The 16,329-nt window shown below is 37.9% G+C and overlaps 1 pseudogene; it reads left to right on the forward strand.

Annotated features, from left to right (window-relative positions):
* LOC140512404 (ATP synthase F(0) complex subunit C1, mitochondrial pseudogene) overlaps positions 1 to 13,726 on the forward strand; it is a 52,071-nt pseudogene extending 38,345 nt beyond the window's left edge.
* Positions 13,727 to 16,329: the final 2,603 nt, after the last annotated feature.

The following is a 16,329-nucleotide window of genomic DNA, read 5'->3' on the forward strand; positions in this document are numbered from 1 at the left end:
ATTTTTCTTCTGGGTCAAAGACTTTGTTATGCTTTTAGGTAATGGCAGAGGATCATTTTGCTTTGATTAGATGATTTCTAATTGTCATCTGGATGCTACATGTAAGAAGAAGACGTTAATATGCATTTGTTGTCCACAGTAAGGCATCTGTCTAGGAGGCAGCATGGTATAGTAGGAAAAATGTGACCGCCAGAAAGACTTGACCTCAAAACCTGCCACACATGTTTACCAGCTGGGTGACACGGTACAGGTCACTGAAATCTGTCTGTCTCAGTTTCCCAAGATGGAAGATGTTGCTAGATCCTACCTCATAGGATTATGATGAGAATCAAATGAGATAGCATATGTCAAATGCTTTGCAAAGTGCTGGATACTATCAATAGCTCACATGGTGCGATGGAAAGAACACTGGACTTGGAGTCAGGAAGGCTGACTCATGCTATGTGACCCAAGCCAAATTTTCGGGGTCTCTCTATAAAATAGGAATACAAATAGCCCCTACCTCCTTGGGTTGTTGTGAGGTCTTGGTGAGATAATATATGCAAATACATGCAAAACATGGGATTCTTAAAGCACTGTATAAGTGTTAGTTATTTTTAAAAAACAAGCCTTTCTATTGCTTATCATATACTGGGCACACGATGCCAAGCAATTTACACGTATTATATTACTTGATCTTCACAACAGCCCTGGAAAGTAAATGTTATTATCACCTATATTTTACAAATGCGCAAATTGAGATTAAGTGACTTGCCTAAAGTCATACAATTAATAAGTATCTGAAACAAGATTTGAACTCAGATCATCCTGACTCCAAGTCCAACACTATCCACTATGACATCTAGATGCTCATATTAATAATGATTATTAATACTGTAGCCATTAGATATTTAAAAAATTGTTTCTTGGGTTGAGTAATGAATATGTCACCTAGGGGCCAAGCTACTGGAGATGCCACTCTCTGTGTTGAGCTGATATTTAAATTGCAATGTAGCATTTGCACAATGCCTTAAACCCATTATCTCATTTGTGTCTCAGCAACTCTATGAATCAGGGGAAACAGGAATCATTATCACCATTTCATAGATGAGGAAACTGAGGCTCCAGGAGCTGAAGTAATACATTAGCCTTGTTTGTTCCCTCGTTTTACAAACAAATGTAGAAAAAGCAATCCTGAGACACGGCCACTTGCACAAGAGCCAAGATGCAACCATAGTCCCTCTGTTTTCAAAACCAATGCTCTTTCCTTCATATTCTTCATCATCTCTTCTATAAAATGAAGGGAATGAAGTAGAGTTTATGTTATTTACTTTCCAATTCTTAATCTTGTGATTCTGTACCTGAATTCCTCTTTCTTTGACCTAATAAAAAAGGCATTATCAGCTTTAAAAAAAAAGCCTAGATTGAGATTTTCCATGTCTTCTCTTGTCTCTGCAGCAGCTAGGTCATGCTTCCAAGAGAAGCTGCCTTAACATTCCTCAAATTCTTTTTGAAATTGATTTTTAACCCTTTAGCATCTTTTTACTGATGCGAAAGTTCTCTTGGTTCATCCACTTAGCTTTTCTTGTGTGGATAAGTAAGGCTAAATTCTTTCAAATAATTATATACCTCATTTTAGGAGATCTGAATTACTCTGGGGCTTGATTCAATCAACACAATGCTACCTGTGCACAGGAGAATTTGGAGGACCTCACCATCTATAGAACGCCCCTCTTTGACTTGGACTCTGAGCTGTAACTCCTCCAGAGCATCTTCAGTGGGGCCATGTGTAACCAGTGGTTCAGATTTGGAACATTTGCATAAAATTATTCTCATTGGTGGAGAGAATGATTATTTGATGTTGTGTGCCTGTATAAAGGACAAAATCAGTGAGATCTTTCAAGAGATTTTCTTCTTGCTTCTAGCTTTGAGAAAGGGGACACATCTTTTCATGGAGAAACCAATGGAGAAAGAGAGGATACTTTGGAAAGCAGACTTGTAGAGGAACCAAAACCACAATTTGTCCCTGATTTCCAGCTTGCCTCCCTATGTACACTGGGAAATTTCCTCTTGGGAGAGATATGATATATTCTAATCTGCATATTTTTTCTGATTTCTGTTTGCTATCTACTTGAAAAATTGGGTTAGCTCATTATTCAATATTTGTGATGATCTTTTGTGTAACCAGAATTTAGTCAGAAGGGAGTCATTCCTTTGAATATAGCTTGGGGCAGTCTTTCTCTTTTGAGGAAAAATGACCAGGAAAGTAGCTTAACACACACACATACATACAATTATTTTCCTTAGTTAATATTTAAGAAAACACATAGATATAACTCTAGCCTAGTCCCTCCCTGACTTGAACACATTGGCCTCATGGCCCCAATCTCCTGTTCTATTCCAGGTAGGAATTAAAGTATCCTTTGGAGAAGGATAAGTGAGATTAATATGCATGTCTTTCTGAAAGCCTCATTTAGACAATCCATGTGGACATACCCATGGCCTCTGTGGGCAAAAGTTTCCCAGCTTTATTTTCATTTGATATTAACAATCAGAATGGACAAGGTTTCCTGTTTGGTCATCTAAATTTCAGGATAAATAGGTTGGGTTGGGTTGGCTTTCAATCGATATTTTTGGAAGGAATAGTTGTATCAGCAAAATCATAAAACCATGACAATATCAGACCATATCATTTTTCTACCTGCCTATCCTATATTTGATAACTACTGCAAATGTGTCCTTTCTTGTGCAATTCAAATATGGTCTACCTACAGGTGATTGGGCATTTTTAAAAATAACCTGATCTTATGAACTTTAATTAATCAATATGTATTAAACAGCAGGCACTATGCTAAGCACTTATTATTTTTTTTAATTATTGAGACTGAGTCCAGACTAGAAATGCAAGGGTCAGTCAAGGACACAATTCCAACTATTGATTAGCATGGGTACCTTGATCTGTTTCATTTTTGACTTGGGATAGTTTGCCCTTCTTTAGACAATCCAGTTTCCTTTTCCTCCTCCCTCCCAGAGGATCATTATCATAGTGTCAAACTCAGTGTAGAGATTTGGTCAGCTTTAGCTTTACTGAAATTTAGAACTCCCAAACTCAAATTATTCTCTAGCCTTGGTTTCCTCAGCAGCAGATTTATAAGAATGTGTCAGTATTCCTAGCCATATAAATAACTTTTTAGCAAATACAGTCTTAGGAATGTAAATAGAATGTAAATGGAAATTTACACTCTTAGAAGTGTAAATGACTGAAAAAATTAATGATGTACTCAGAAAGTCAAATGTTAAGGGGGCTTCTATCTCATCCCTTATGTAGCATAGTTGAATTTTAGAACTAAGTAGAAACCAAAGATATAAATGAAGCCATGCCATCCTCCCTACCTAGAGGAGCAGCAGAAGCCAGACACTTTCAATTTGCTTTGGTGCAGGGAGGATTAAAGTTTAATTGAAATGCTGATATTAAAAATTCTTCTAAATAAAAAAGAAATACTATTAGGAGTGGAGGAGGGGGTAGAAACATAGCCAAAGAAAAACCACTGTTACTTGGAAAATACCGATCACTGCTTACCAAGCTTGGGAGCAGATTAATGTCTCTCTAAGTTGAATTTAATTTTCTTCTGGTCATAAATCTAAATGACCCAAACAACCTGGGACACAGGGAGCAGCCTTTGAAATAATTTGGTCAATTGCAAAGGGGCCTTCTGTCTGTGCCCCTGGAAGAAGCAGCCAAGGAAAGAGTTATAGTTTGCTTTTAGCCCCTTCCTCCACCTGGTCCTGGTCCTGGTCCCAAAAGGGGGGACGTTATTTTCTGGCCTTTATGGAACCATCTGTTTTGTGACAATGGGCACCATGAATGTAATGCTTCCATTTGTAGGTGGCTACAATATAAATGTACTCAATTGCTTTGCACTGACCCTGGGAGATCTCAAATTCATTAAAAGGAATGGAAAGAGAAAGGGGATAGAGTCAAGACGATGGAGAAAAGTCAACCACTTGCCTGAGCTCTCCCCCAAGTCCCTCCAAACCTCTTTAAATAATGCCATAAAACAATTCTTGGAGCAGTAGAACCCACAAAAGGATGGGGTGAAGTAATTTTCCAGCCAATGACAACTTAGAAGTTTGGCAGAAAAGGTCTATTGCACCGGGTGCAACTGGAGTTCATTCCAGGGCAGGCCATGCCAGCACAGACAGGTTCCAGCAAACCAGTAGCAGTCCTTGGTAGCCACTGAATCCTTAGCAGCAGCTGCTGAATTGGGGTCTCTCAACCAAGAGAAAGCAAGGAGTTCAAACAATTGATCAGAAGGAGATTACAGGGGTCTTTTTACAGCTACAGTGGAACAGGGAACCCCATCACAGTTCTACAGCAGGAAAGAGAGCTTGTGGTCAATTGCAGGCCAGAACATAGTGTAGAAGACTGGTAACCACATCTCTCCTTAGATCATACCACCTTGGAATATCCGAAAACTTACAGGTCCTTAAAAGTATCTCTGGAAACAGCTACATAAAACTTCTGAAGTTTAGGATTGTGCATCCTCCACTCTGGAAGCAGTGCCCAATTTTAGCAAAGAGTTAGAAGTCAAGAAATAGATTGGAAAAAATGAGCAAAGAACAGAAAAATTCTGACCATAGAAAGTTACTATGGTGAAAAGAAAGACCAAAACACACACTCAGAAGAAGATAACAGAGTTTCAACATTCAAAGCCTCCAAGGAAAATATGAATTGGTCTTAGGTCATAGAAGAACTCAAAAAGAATTTTGAAAACCAAGTAAGAAAGGTAGAAGAAAAAATGGGAAGAGAAATGAGAGTGACGCATGAAAATCATGAAAAATAGTTAACTGCTTGGTAAAAGAGACCTCCCCCCCAAAAAACTGAAGAAAGTGACATGTTAAAAAGCAAAATAAACCAAATGGTAAAAGAAATATAAAAAAGCAATGAGAAGAAGAATACCTTGAAAATCAGAATTGGCCAAATGGAAAAAAGGGGCACAAACATTCACTGGGAAAGAAAAAAAACTTCCTTACAAAGTAGAATTGGCCAAATGGAAAAGGTAGTACAAAAACTCACTGGAGAAAATAATTCCTTAAAAATAGAACTGAGCAAATGAAAGCTAATGACTTCATTAGAAATTGAGAAACCATAAAATAAAGCCAAAAGAATAAAAAAAATAGAATACAATGTGAAATATCTCATAGGAAAAAAAACTGACCTGAAAAATAGACCAAAGAGAGATTATTTAAAAATTATTGGACTACCTGAAAATCATGATAAAAAAAATGACTTGATATCATCTTTCAAGAAATTATCAAAGAAAACTGCCTTGATATCTAGGAGGAGTAAAACAGTAATTGAAGGGAGTAAAATAGAAATTGAAAGAATCTGCCAATAACCTTCTGAAAGAGTTTCCAAAATGAAAACTCCCAAGAATATTATAGTTAAATTCCAGAGTTCCAAAGTCAAGGAGAGAATAGTGCAAGCAGCCAGAAAGAAACAATTCAAGTATCATGGAGCCACCATCAGGATAACTGTGGATAAATAAAGATTTAGCAGCTTCTACATTAAAGGATCAGAGGATTTAGAATATGGTATTTCAGAGGATAAAGGAACTAGGATTACAACCAAGAATCACCTACCCAACAAAATTGAGTATAATCCTTCAGAGGAAAAATTTTCAAAGAAATTCAATGAAACAGAAGAATTTCAAGCATTCTTGTTGAAAAGACCAGAGTGGAATAGAAAATTTGACTTTCAAATACAAGACTCAGGAAAAGAATAAAAAGGCAAACAAGAAAGGGAAATCATAAGGTATTGAATAAAGTTAAACTGTTTACATTCCCACATGGGAAGATTACAGTTGAGTTCATAAAAACTGTCAGTATTAAGACAGAAGGAATATATAGACAGAGGACACAGGTGTGAATTGAATATAAAGAGATGATATCTAAAAAATAAAATTAAGTGGTGAGAGAGACAATGCACTGAAAGAAAGGGAAAGGGAGAAGTAGAATGAGGTAAATATTATTACATAAAAGAGGCGAGGAAAGGCTTTTACAGAAGAGGAGATGAGGGAAGTGGGGGAGGGAAGAGAGAGTTAACTTACTTTCAACAGAATTGTCTCAAAGAGAGAATAACATACACTTTCAGTTGGGTATAGAAATCTCTTATTCTGCAGGAAAGTTGATGGAGAAGGGGGTAAAAATGAGAAGTTGCAAGAGGGACGATAGATTGGAGGAGGGGGTAATCAGAAGCAAAGCACTTTTGAGGAGGACCAGGGTGAAAGGAGAGAGGATAGAATAAAAATGGGGGAATAGGATGGAGGGAAATATATTTAGCAGTCATAACTATGAAAAAAGCTGAAGAAAGTTTTTCCAATAAAGGCCTCATTTCTCAAATATACAGAGAAATGAGTAAAATTTATAAAAATAAGAGCCATTTCCCAATTGAAAAAATGATCAAAAGATGTGAACAGGTTTCAGATGAAGTAATTAAAGCTATCTATAACCATACAAAAACATGCTCTCAATCACTATTGATTGGAGAAATACAAATTAAAATAATTCTGAGGTACTACCTCAAACCTATTAGATTGGTTAATAGGGCAGAGAAGGAAAATGATGTTGGAAAAATGAGACATTAATGCACTGTCATTGGAGATGTGAACTGATTCAACCATTTTTTAGAGCAATTTGGAATTATGCCCAAAAGTTTATAAAACCATGCATATCCTTTGACCTAACAATACCACCACTAGGTTTATATCCAAAAAGAGACAAAAAACAAAAAGGAAAAAGATTTATAGCAGAGCTTTTCTGGTGGCAAAGAACTGGAAATTGAGGGCATGCCCATCAATTGTGGAATGGCTGAACAAATTTTGCTATGTGGTTGTGATGAAATATTGTTGTGCTATAAGACATGATGACTAGGATGCTCTCAGAAAAACCTGGACTTACATGCACCAATGCAAAGTGAAATACGGTGTACAAAGTAACAGTAGTATTATAAGATGATCAGCTGTGAATGACTTAGCTATTCTCAGCAGTACAATGATCCAAGAAAACTGTGAAGGAATTATGATTAAAAATGCCATCCATCCCCAGAGAAAGAACTGATGGTGTCCTGACACAGATTGAAGCATACTTTATATTTTACTTTATTCTTCTGGAGGCTTTTTTTTTTTGAGTGGGGAGATACTATGTTTTCTTTCACAACATGACTAATATGGAAATATGTTTCACATGACTACACATGTACATAACCTGTATTGAATTATTTGCCTTCTCAATCAAGGGCATGGGAGGAAGGAAGGGAAAGCATTTTTAACTCAAAGTTCTAAAAATGAATATTTAAAATGTTTTCACATGTAATCAAGCAAAAATAAAATATTTTTTTAAAAAGAAAAAAGGAACAGAAAAGTCCAATTCGGGACATGAACATCTGCTATTAATTTTAAAAGCAAATAAAACAAACTGAGAGATCAGATTTTTTGCATTGATAATTTTTCTTTCAGTGGCATGGGTCACAGCAATAGGATCCTGTATCCTGGAAATTTAGAACATTTGAGGTGATTCCCACCTTGTTTTTGTGGCACCCTCAAAGTGTCTTCAAGAATTTCTTCAAAACAAATACTTTGAATTCCCTTTGAAAATATAAGTTGGTGGGTCTAGGGGATGAGTGTCATGTTTATTTTAGAGAGCTACATCTACAATGGGGGCAGCTAAGTGACACAATGAATAGAACACTGGGTTTGGAATAATGAAGACTCATCTACCTGAATTCAAATCTGGCCTCAGATTCTTACTAGCAGTATGACCATAGTCATTTCACTTTATTTGTCTCAATTCCTCATCTGTAAAATGAACTGGAGAAGAAACTGGTAAACCACTCCTGTATCTGAGCTAAGAAAACCTCCAATGGGTCACACAGTCAGACACCCCTGAAAAAATGACTTCACAACATCTACAATGAGTCTTTGCATGAATCAGCATTATATACTGTGCCCCACTGAAAAAAGATGATAGAAATTGTTGGGGAGAGGGAACATCATGGGACGAGTGGTGATCTGTCTTATGGGAGAGTGGTCAAAAGCAGAAAAGTAGTCACCTACAGAGATGGAGTGATGAGTAAATGACAAAATCTCAGTGGACATTAGTGATAATAGCAGTGTCGCCTGAAACTGGAGGCAAGAGCAGAGGCTAAGACAGTCAGGAGCTGAACTGGAGAGTGAATGAGAAACAATCTGAAGCCATAGGGAGCCTACAAAGGCAGCTTTAAGTGACTATTGTGTCTTCCTTCTTCATTCGAGAGACACAGGTTAATTGGAAGCAAGGCTGGTACTCTCTTGGGAGACACATATGGGAGGGAGAGATGGCAGTCATTTGGCTGACTGCTGGGAGACTTTAATACCTGATTTAATGTCATGTTATTGCCTGTAATCATGCTCCAATAAATCCTTTCCAATGAAGCAAGAGGAAGTGTGGTGCAGTGGGGAAAGTGTCAAATTTGTATTTGAAGGAACTGAGTTCAAAACCCACTTATAACTTCTGCCACTTTGGGTAAATCACCACCTCTCTAGGTTTCAGTTTCAAAATAAATAAAATGGGTCGGTCACCTAAATAAGTCTGCAGGGTCCCTTTCCATCTGAATCAGTAGTTTATCTTATAAAAGTCAATCATTCGGCAAATGAGCATTTAAAAAGAGCCAGAACTATGCTAGGTGCTGGGGTACAAAGATGAAAATGAAACAGTTCTCGTGGAGATTACATGCTATCAGAGGAAACAAAACGAACACAGATTTTTTTTTAAAAAAAGTATAAAATAATATACAAAGTAAACATGAGGTCATATTAGGGGGAGGCACTAGTAATTGAGGGACATTTGAAAAGGCTTCCTGTAGAAGCAACACTTGGGTTGAGTCAAAAACTAGAACAACAAAATACAAGGATTTGAAAAAGGCAGAAATGAGAAGAGAATGCATTCCAGGTATGGAGGATGACCTGCGTGACCCTGTTGAGAGCTCACTCTCTCCTTTCCAGTCCCCCTTTGTGTGGTCCTCATTAGAATACAAGCTTTTGGAGAACAGAGAACGTCTTTCTTATTGGTATTTATATCCCCAATGCTCATCACACTTCCTGGCACATAGAACATATTTTATAAGTGCTCCATCTATGTATCCAACAATTTCTTAAGTTCTTACTATATGAAGGGTTATATGGGGTGTTCAAGGAGGACTATGACCTCTGGTGTGAAGTACTGCCAAGCCGTTTTCAGGGTTGCTCATCTACCTTTGGTGTCCACCCAGCACTCAGTTCTCACCTCTCACCTGTGGCTCCAAAATCTGTAGCATGTGCAGTGGCCTCACCTCAATAAACTGTCTTGGTAGATGGGATAAATCAGGTTGAGAAAAACAGAGAGGTCTCAAATACACCACTAAATTGGGGGGAGGGTGATCTAACCCAAGTATATGAAGACTTCCCCCAGTAGAGTGGGTGGATGAGAATAATTTGTTCCAGTGGTCGTAAAGGTGGCTGAAGCAGGTGCTGTGGAATGCTTAGAGCTTGGTTAGACATCAAAGACTATGAAATCATCCACTGTACTCAGTGCCATGGTCAGTCATCCTAACTTTTGTCTTGTCAGTGGACTTCAATGACTCTGGGCAAGAGTGAGGCTGATGACTTTGCACAACCCTGCCTCACTTAAATCCAATTCACCCATGAGTCAGGATATCACCCCGTAATGTCATTGGTCCTCTTCAACAACAAAGGACAAACAACTGTGTGCAAAATGCTGTGATAGGCAGTGAGAATATCAAGATGAAAATGGCATAGTCCCTAACCTCTAGGCACAGGTGGGAAAATACATGCACCTTAGGAAATAAAGAGAGTGCATTAAATACAAAAGGAGAGGTACTGGGACAATACCATGGAACACTTTGGAAGAGATCAATATTAGCTGACTTGGGGTGGAGGTGGGAGTAGACATCTGAGCAGGATTTAAAGATGTGGCACCTGAGTTGTACCCTCATGTCAGGAAAACTCTTCAATAGGTAAAGATAGGTTGGTCCATTCCAGGAAATTCCTGTGGTCCTGTGGAGACCAGAAGGATAAAAGAGATAAATTTGGCCAAAATGTTTAGGGAATGAGAGTAGTATGGGGGGGGGGGGGAAGCTGTAGAAGATATGTAGAGGGCTAAACATTTAGAAATCCTTCCATTCCCAGTACTCATTCTTAAGACATGATACAAAATGGACCCTTCTAAGCATTTGAATAATATTCTTAACTCTTTACTCCAAAATCGCGTGGACTGACAGTCAGAGGGTCAGCGGAGCTCTGATGCATTTCCCCCAAGACATTTCCTTTGGTGCCCTTGCACCTGGGAACATAAGACAATCAGACACAAGAAAGCAAGCTGTGTGCATGCTCCTGAATTTTCTGATTTCATTTTAAAGTTTCTGCTGAAGAAATGAGGAGGAGGTGGTGAGGGGGAGGGAGAGCAAGAAGAAATGTTCCATTATTTTACTTCGACATCACCCCAAAGCTCAGCAATGTCCAGTGTCACTTCCCCTGCTAAAGACTCAGGTGCTTTGTGTCTTTGGCTGCACATCCCCTGCTCACTAAACTTTGAACAGTCTCCATAGCAACCAGGGCATCACACTTTCCAGACTTCATCCACCAATCCTGGCTCTGAGGAAACACAAAGATTCACAGAGAAATGGCACAGGAGTCGATTTTTATAGGAAAATTAGCTTCTTTTTCCTCTTGTGAATTAGTTCTGTTTGTAGAAGTGGCATCCAAATGTCATTCTCTAAAACAGCAGATAGAAACAAAAATGGAGAATCTTTCCAGGGAGTAAAGAAATCCTGGATTCAAATAGGGCTATGAAATGTTGTAACCTACAAAGTGGTATCTCCCAACCCCTATCCCCAAACAGGATCAGCCCTGAGATTGTCCATCCCACAGCTTCTTCCATTATCTAGGGATGAGTTAGGGAGGTCATAAAAAAATGTATATCTAAGAGGTAAGGATCACAGGATCATAGATCTGAAGCTGGGAGGAATCTCAAATGTCATCTAATCTAACCTCCTCATTTTAAGATGAGGAAATTAAGGCCAAGGGACACAAGTGACCTAGCACCACAAGATCACAGCTCTAGAGTGAGAAGAGACTTCCAAGATCATCTGATCCAGCCGTCTGATTTTACAGATGAGGAGACTGAGTCTCATAGGAGGCAATGGCTTGCCCAAAGTCATACAGGTATAGTAAGCAAGAAAGTTGGGATTTGAATCAATGCTTCTTCTACTATACCTTACTGGAGTCAAAAAAAAGACTTGACCTGGCCATGCTTCATCTGGTCTCTTTTAAGCGTTCCCTCCATTCAAATACTCCTAGCACCTCTCATTTACTTTGGAAAACAAATCATTTCGAACAACCTGGCTCTGTATTTCTTACAATTGGTTACTTATGGAAACATACTAAAGTGATTAATATTTTAGGTCCATAAAAACAATAGTTTAATGCCCTAGGAGGATTCTTTGTCCTCCCTGATATATGTTTGTGTGTGTATGTGTGTGTGTGTATATATATATATGTATACATATATAAATATACACATATACTTACATGCATATATACATATAAATACACACATGCATATATTTGTATGTGTGTATAATGATAAATGCTTGATAGATGGATAAGACTCCTTCCCTTCACCCTTGTCCTGATCTTCTTTGACCCTGTCAGTTCATTTTATTCATGCTCAGAGCAAGATGCCTAATGAGCTCTCTTAAAATGTTCTCTCTTGATGGAGTTGCAACATGAAGAAATGCTGTTTCTTCTCATTACTTTCATTCATTCAATCACTCATTATAGATTCTTCATGAACACACTTATTATTTGTTTTAAAAGATAGTTTTATGTCTACTAGATCACTGGAGCTTACTTAAGGAAAGAGAATGATTTTTCATCGAGGAGTAATAATGAATGTTTACTGCTAGAAATTATGGATTACCCCCAAAGATATTCACATGAGGTAGCTAGCTATAGGCCATTCTTACTGATCACAAGGAGGTAGTCAGGATGGGCCACAGCTCCCATGTTTCACAATGGATACAGGGATGTCCATCAATTGGGAAATGGTTGAACAAGTTTGAGGTTTATGATGGTGATGAAACACTCCTATATTGTAAGAAATGATAAGTTGAATGATCTTAGAAAAAACATGGAAAGATTTGTGTGAAATAATAAAGAGTGAAATGAGATGAGCAGAGCCAAGAGAACATTGTATACATAACAGCAAAATTGTTTTTAAAATGACTGTGAGCAAATAAGTTATTTTGAATATTACAAATTAACTGTAAAGGACATTTGAAAAAAGATGCTATCTACATCCAGAGAAAGAACTGATAAATAGAAATATATAAATAGAATAATTTTATACACACACAAACACACATATATACATACACATACATCCATACATCCATACATACATCCATACATACCTTTTTGTATCTAATGGTGGCCCTCTCTGGGGAGGGGGAGAAAAAAAATGAATGAAATTAATTTATATAACTTTGTTGTAAGTTTGAAGGGAATAGCAAATTGTCCGTAGTTGATTTGCACTTTCGTGTATAATCATCTTTTTTTCTATCTTCTGGAAATATTTTCTTTATTTCATCAATTAAAAATTTTTAAAAAGTCTAAAAAAACAGCAATGGATAGAGATTACTCCAAATATACATATTATTATAAAACAAGCCTGGGGCTAATTGGACTTTGCCCCAAGTTGCTGATATATAGTAGAGAGGATAATGTCATTGCTCTGACAGCTTCTCTTGTTGTCTTTCTTTGACTAAATCCAACATATGGTGCAAATACACCCTGGGAGATTGCAAGTCCGTTAAAATGACCTCTGGAAAGGGGGAGGATGTTTGGTTCTCCTTTCCATGGGTTTTGGGAGTTAAGGTAGACTTCACAAGGAGGGCTGCCATGCCTGGACTTCAGCTCCATGATTTTGCCTCAGGTTTTACATACTTTAAAAGCATAATTGTAATAATTTTCTAACAGATCTTTCCACTTTGATTCTCCATGTCCTATTATCCATTCTTCATATGTTGGCCAATTAACTTTCCTTATGTATAAATTTTGTCATAGTATTCTTATGCTTAAAAATCATTGAGGATTGGCCGAAAATTGCTGAAGCTGGGAGTAAATAGAGCAGAATTCACACCACAGGGGCTCTCCTTATTTCTCCGGCCCTGATGCTCTGCTGTACTAGGGGTCTGGTCAGGCCTGTATCTGCATCTGTGCTGAATATGTCAGAGATCTGTTTTGAACAGCCCACTTCTAGCAGTACCCATCTCCAGCTGGCCCGTCGGGAGTTCCAGACCAGTGCTATTTCCTGGGACGTTGACACAGCTGCCAAATTCATTGGGGGTGGGGACACCACAGTTGGTGTGGCTGGCTCAGGGGCTGGTATTGGAATAGTGTTTGGCAGTTTAATCATCGGCTATGCCAGGAATCCATCCCTCAAGCAGCTGCTCTTCTCCTATGCCATCCTTGGCTTTGTCCTGTCTGAAGCTATGGGGCTCTTCTGTTTGATGGTAGCCTTCCTCATCCTCTTCACCATGTGAGGATCTGTGGAGGGTCACCTGCTTCCATCCTGCTGCTTTGACTCCAGCCCCAAGCCCCTTGCTGGAGTGTGTTGAGCTTTAACATTAAACGCCATGTTTCTCTAAAAAAAAAAAAAAAAAAAAAGTCCTTGAGGATTTCCTAGTGCCTGCCAAGTAAAGTTCAAATTCATCCTCCTGGCATTCATGGCTTTCCACAATCTGGGGTCACCCAACCTTTCCATCCTTAAACCCTATTCCTCTCCTCTAAGCATTTTATTTTCTACCCAAACTGAATTACTGTCTCCAACTATGTACCGAATTTCCCTACCCCAGTACCCTTGCTCATAAGGCTCCATAGGCCTGCAGTGCCCTTCTCCCCAAGCTTCTCCTCTTGAGTTGCTAATTATCCTTTAAAGTACTATGCAAATACCAAGCTCCCTCTAGGAAATCTTCCCTGATCTTTCATTGTCAGTAATGAGCTTTCTTCCTTTGGCCCTCTATAGAAATTTGTGTTGTACCTCTCTAATGCACTTATCACATAACATTTTAGATCATAATTATTTTATAATATTTCTATATTAAAATATATTTTAATCTAATGTTATTCTTATTTTATATTATATCACATGTCATATGCCTCTAGCAGACGGAAAATTCCATGAGGGAAGGGATCACGTATAATTGTAATTTTTCTATCTCCCCCAGGTTCTAGCACAGAGTAGTTATTTACTCAATGTTTGGTGTATTTAATAGATCTAAAACATATTGCCTGTCCTTCATATTAAGAAAGAATAACCATATTTATAGAGCAGATTCCTCTCAACAACTCAGTGAATGAGTTTTGTAATACCTGTTTTATAGATGAGGAAACATGTTGGGAGAAATAATACAGCTTGCTCAAGATCATACAGTTAGCAAATATCAGAAGCAGGAACCACAGACCACAGTCAACAGATGTAAAGCAGTGTGTCATTATGTACAGAGCACTGGACATTGAGGTAGGAAGACCTGGATTCAAATTCTGTCTCAGACATCTACTATCTATGTGATCAGGAACAAATCTTTCAACCTCTCTGAGTCTTCATTTATGCTTCTAAAAGTCATATATAACAATAGGCTTGTGAGAAATCAATGAGATAACGTAGTCTTTATAGTCTTGTATCAGTTACTTTCCAAATCTTAAATCACTTTATAAATATGAGCTACTATTTTTATTTCCCCAACTCTCTTCAAATAATACATGCCTGGAAGGAATATGTAGGATATCTCATCAAACCTTACAGAAAAGGTGATGGCCAGCACAGGTGAAGGGGATCTCCTCATCTGGAAGTTCCCTCTATTTATGAAGTCATAGGGTCAACTTCTACTCTTATACCCTTCAAAGTACCTCAGCTTGTGTGTGTGTTCATCCTTCATTGCCAAAGAAGACCATGCCATCAGAGAAATGATAACATGACTTGCACTTGATTTTGTTTTGAGTGAGGGAGGACTGTGCAGGTCAACCTATGCTTCTCTCTAATGAGTGGGGGAATTGTGAAGAGGAAGTTGTATCTAGATCCCCTCCCTCTTCTCTGGCCTCTCCTCTTTTATTACTTCCAATTGTCTCTTCAATTTTGTATCTCTCCTAGCACCAAGGAATAAGGCAAATATACTGTCAGTACATAACAAATGCTTCCCGGTAGCATCATAAGCAAATAGGATCATCAATTTAAATCTAAAAGGGATTCTAGAGAATGCCTGGTCCAATGTCTTCATTTTACAGATGAGGAAACTAAGGTCCTGAGAAGTTAAGGGATTTGACCTAGGTTTGGTTAGAATGTTAGATCCAGAGATTCAGTCACCGGTCCTCTGAATACAGGACTCTTTATAATGTACCGAATTTAATTAAATCTTTCCACCTACAAAATATGAAATAATCAGTCCTAAGTTGTCTGATTTCATGACACAATTTATTCATCTTATATACTGATATTATAATTTATATTCTATTTATCTGTGCAGATGTCTTATGGTGCCTCATTTACATTTGTCTTTCTTCCTAAAGTCTGCCAGAATGTCTTGTATATAGTAGGCACTTAACCATTTGATGAATGATTGAATGAATATTCTCATATTTACCCTCTCTTCATGTATCAACTCTTGTTTTTCAAAGCTGCATCTCTAGCCTTGACTTCTCTCCAGTTTTAGTACTGCAAATTTACTGCCTATCTGACATTTTCACTTGGATGCCTTGCTGATACTTCCAACACGTCTAAAAGTTTTTCCCAAAACCACTTCTGTTCTCTACTTCTGTGAAAGGTACAGTCATAATTGATGTTTGTAACCATACAGTCAGCTATGAGTACACTTTCTTCTGCACTTTTCCAGTCACTAAGTCTCCCCAATATTTCATTTTTTTTAAATTTAGGAGATGGTTTTAGAAAACTTATAAAAATTTGTATGAACTGATGCAAAGTGAAACGAACAGAACCAGAAGAACAATTAATGCTATAACAGCAATATTATGAAGAAAATCAATCCTTCATTGATAATGCTTTTCCTACTTATCCCTTTTTTCTCATTTCCATTTTAATGACTTTAGCTCATCCCCTGCATCATATTGTATCTAGAAAACTATAATAATATTTTAGCCAACTTCCCTGTTCTAACTAATCCAACACCCCATAGCCCAAATCCTCAAATGTGGCTATGTGTCTATGACTTCATCAGTGTGTATGTTGCCTCTAATGATA

This window comes from Notamacropus eugenii, chromosome 6 (genome assembly GCF_028372415.1).
Source record: "Notamacropus eugenii isolate mMacEug1 chromosome 6, mMacEug1.pri_v2, whole genome shotgun sequence".
Lineage (NCBI taxonomy): Eukaryota > Metazoa > Chordata > Mammalia > Diprotodontia > Macropodidae > Notamacropus > Notamacropus eugenii.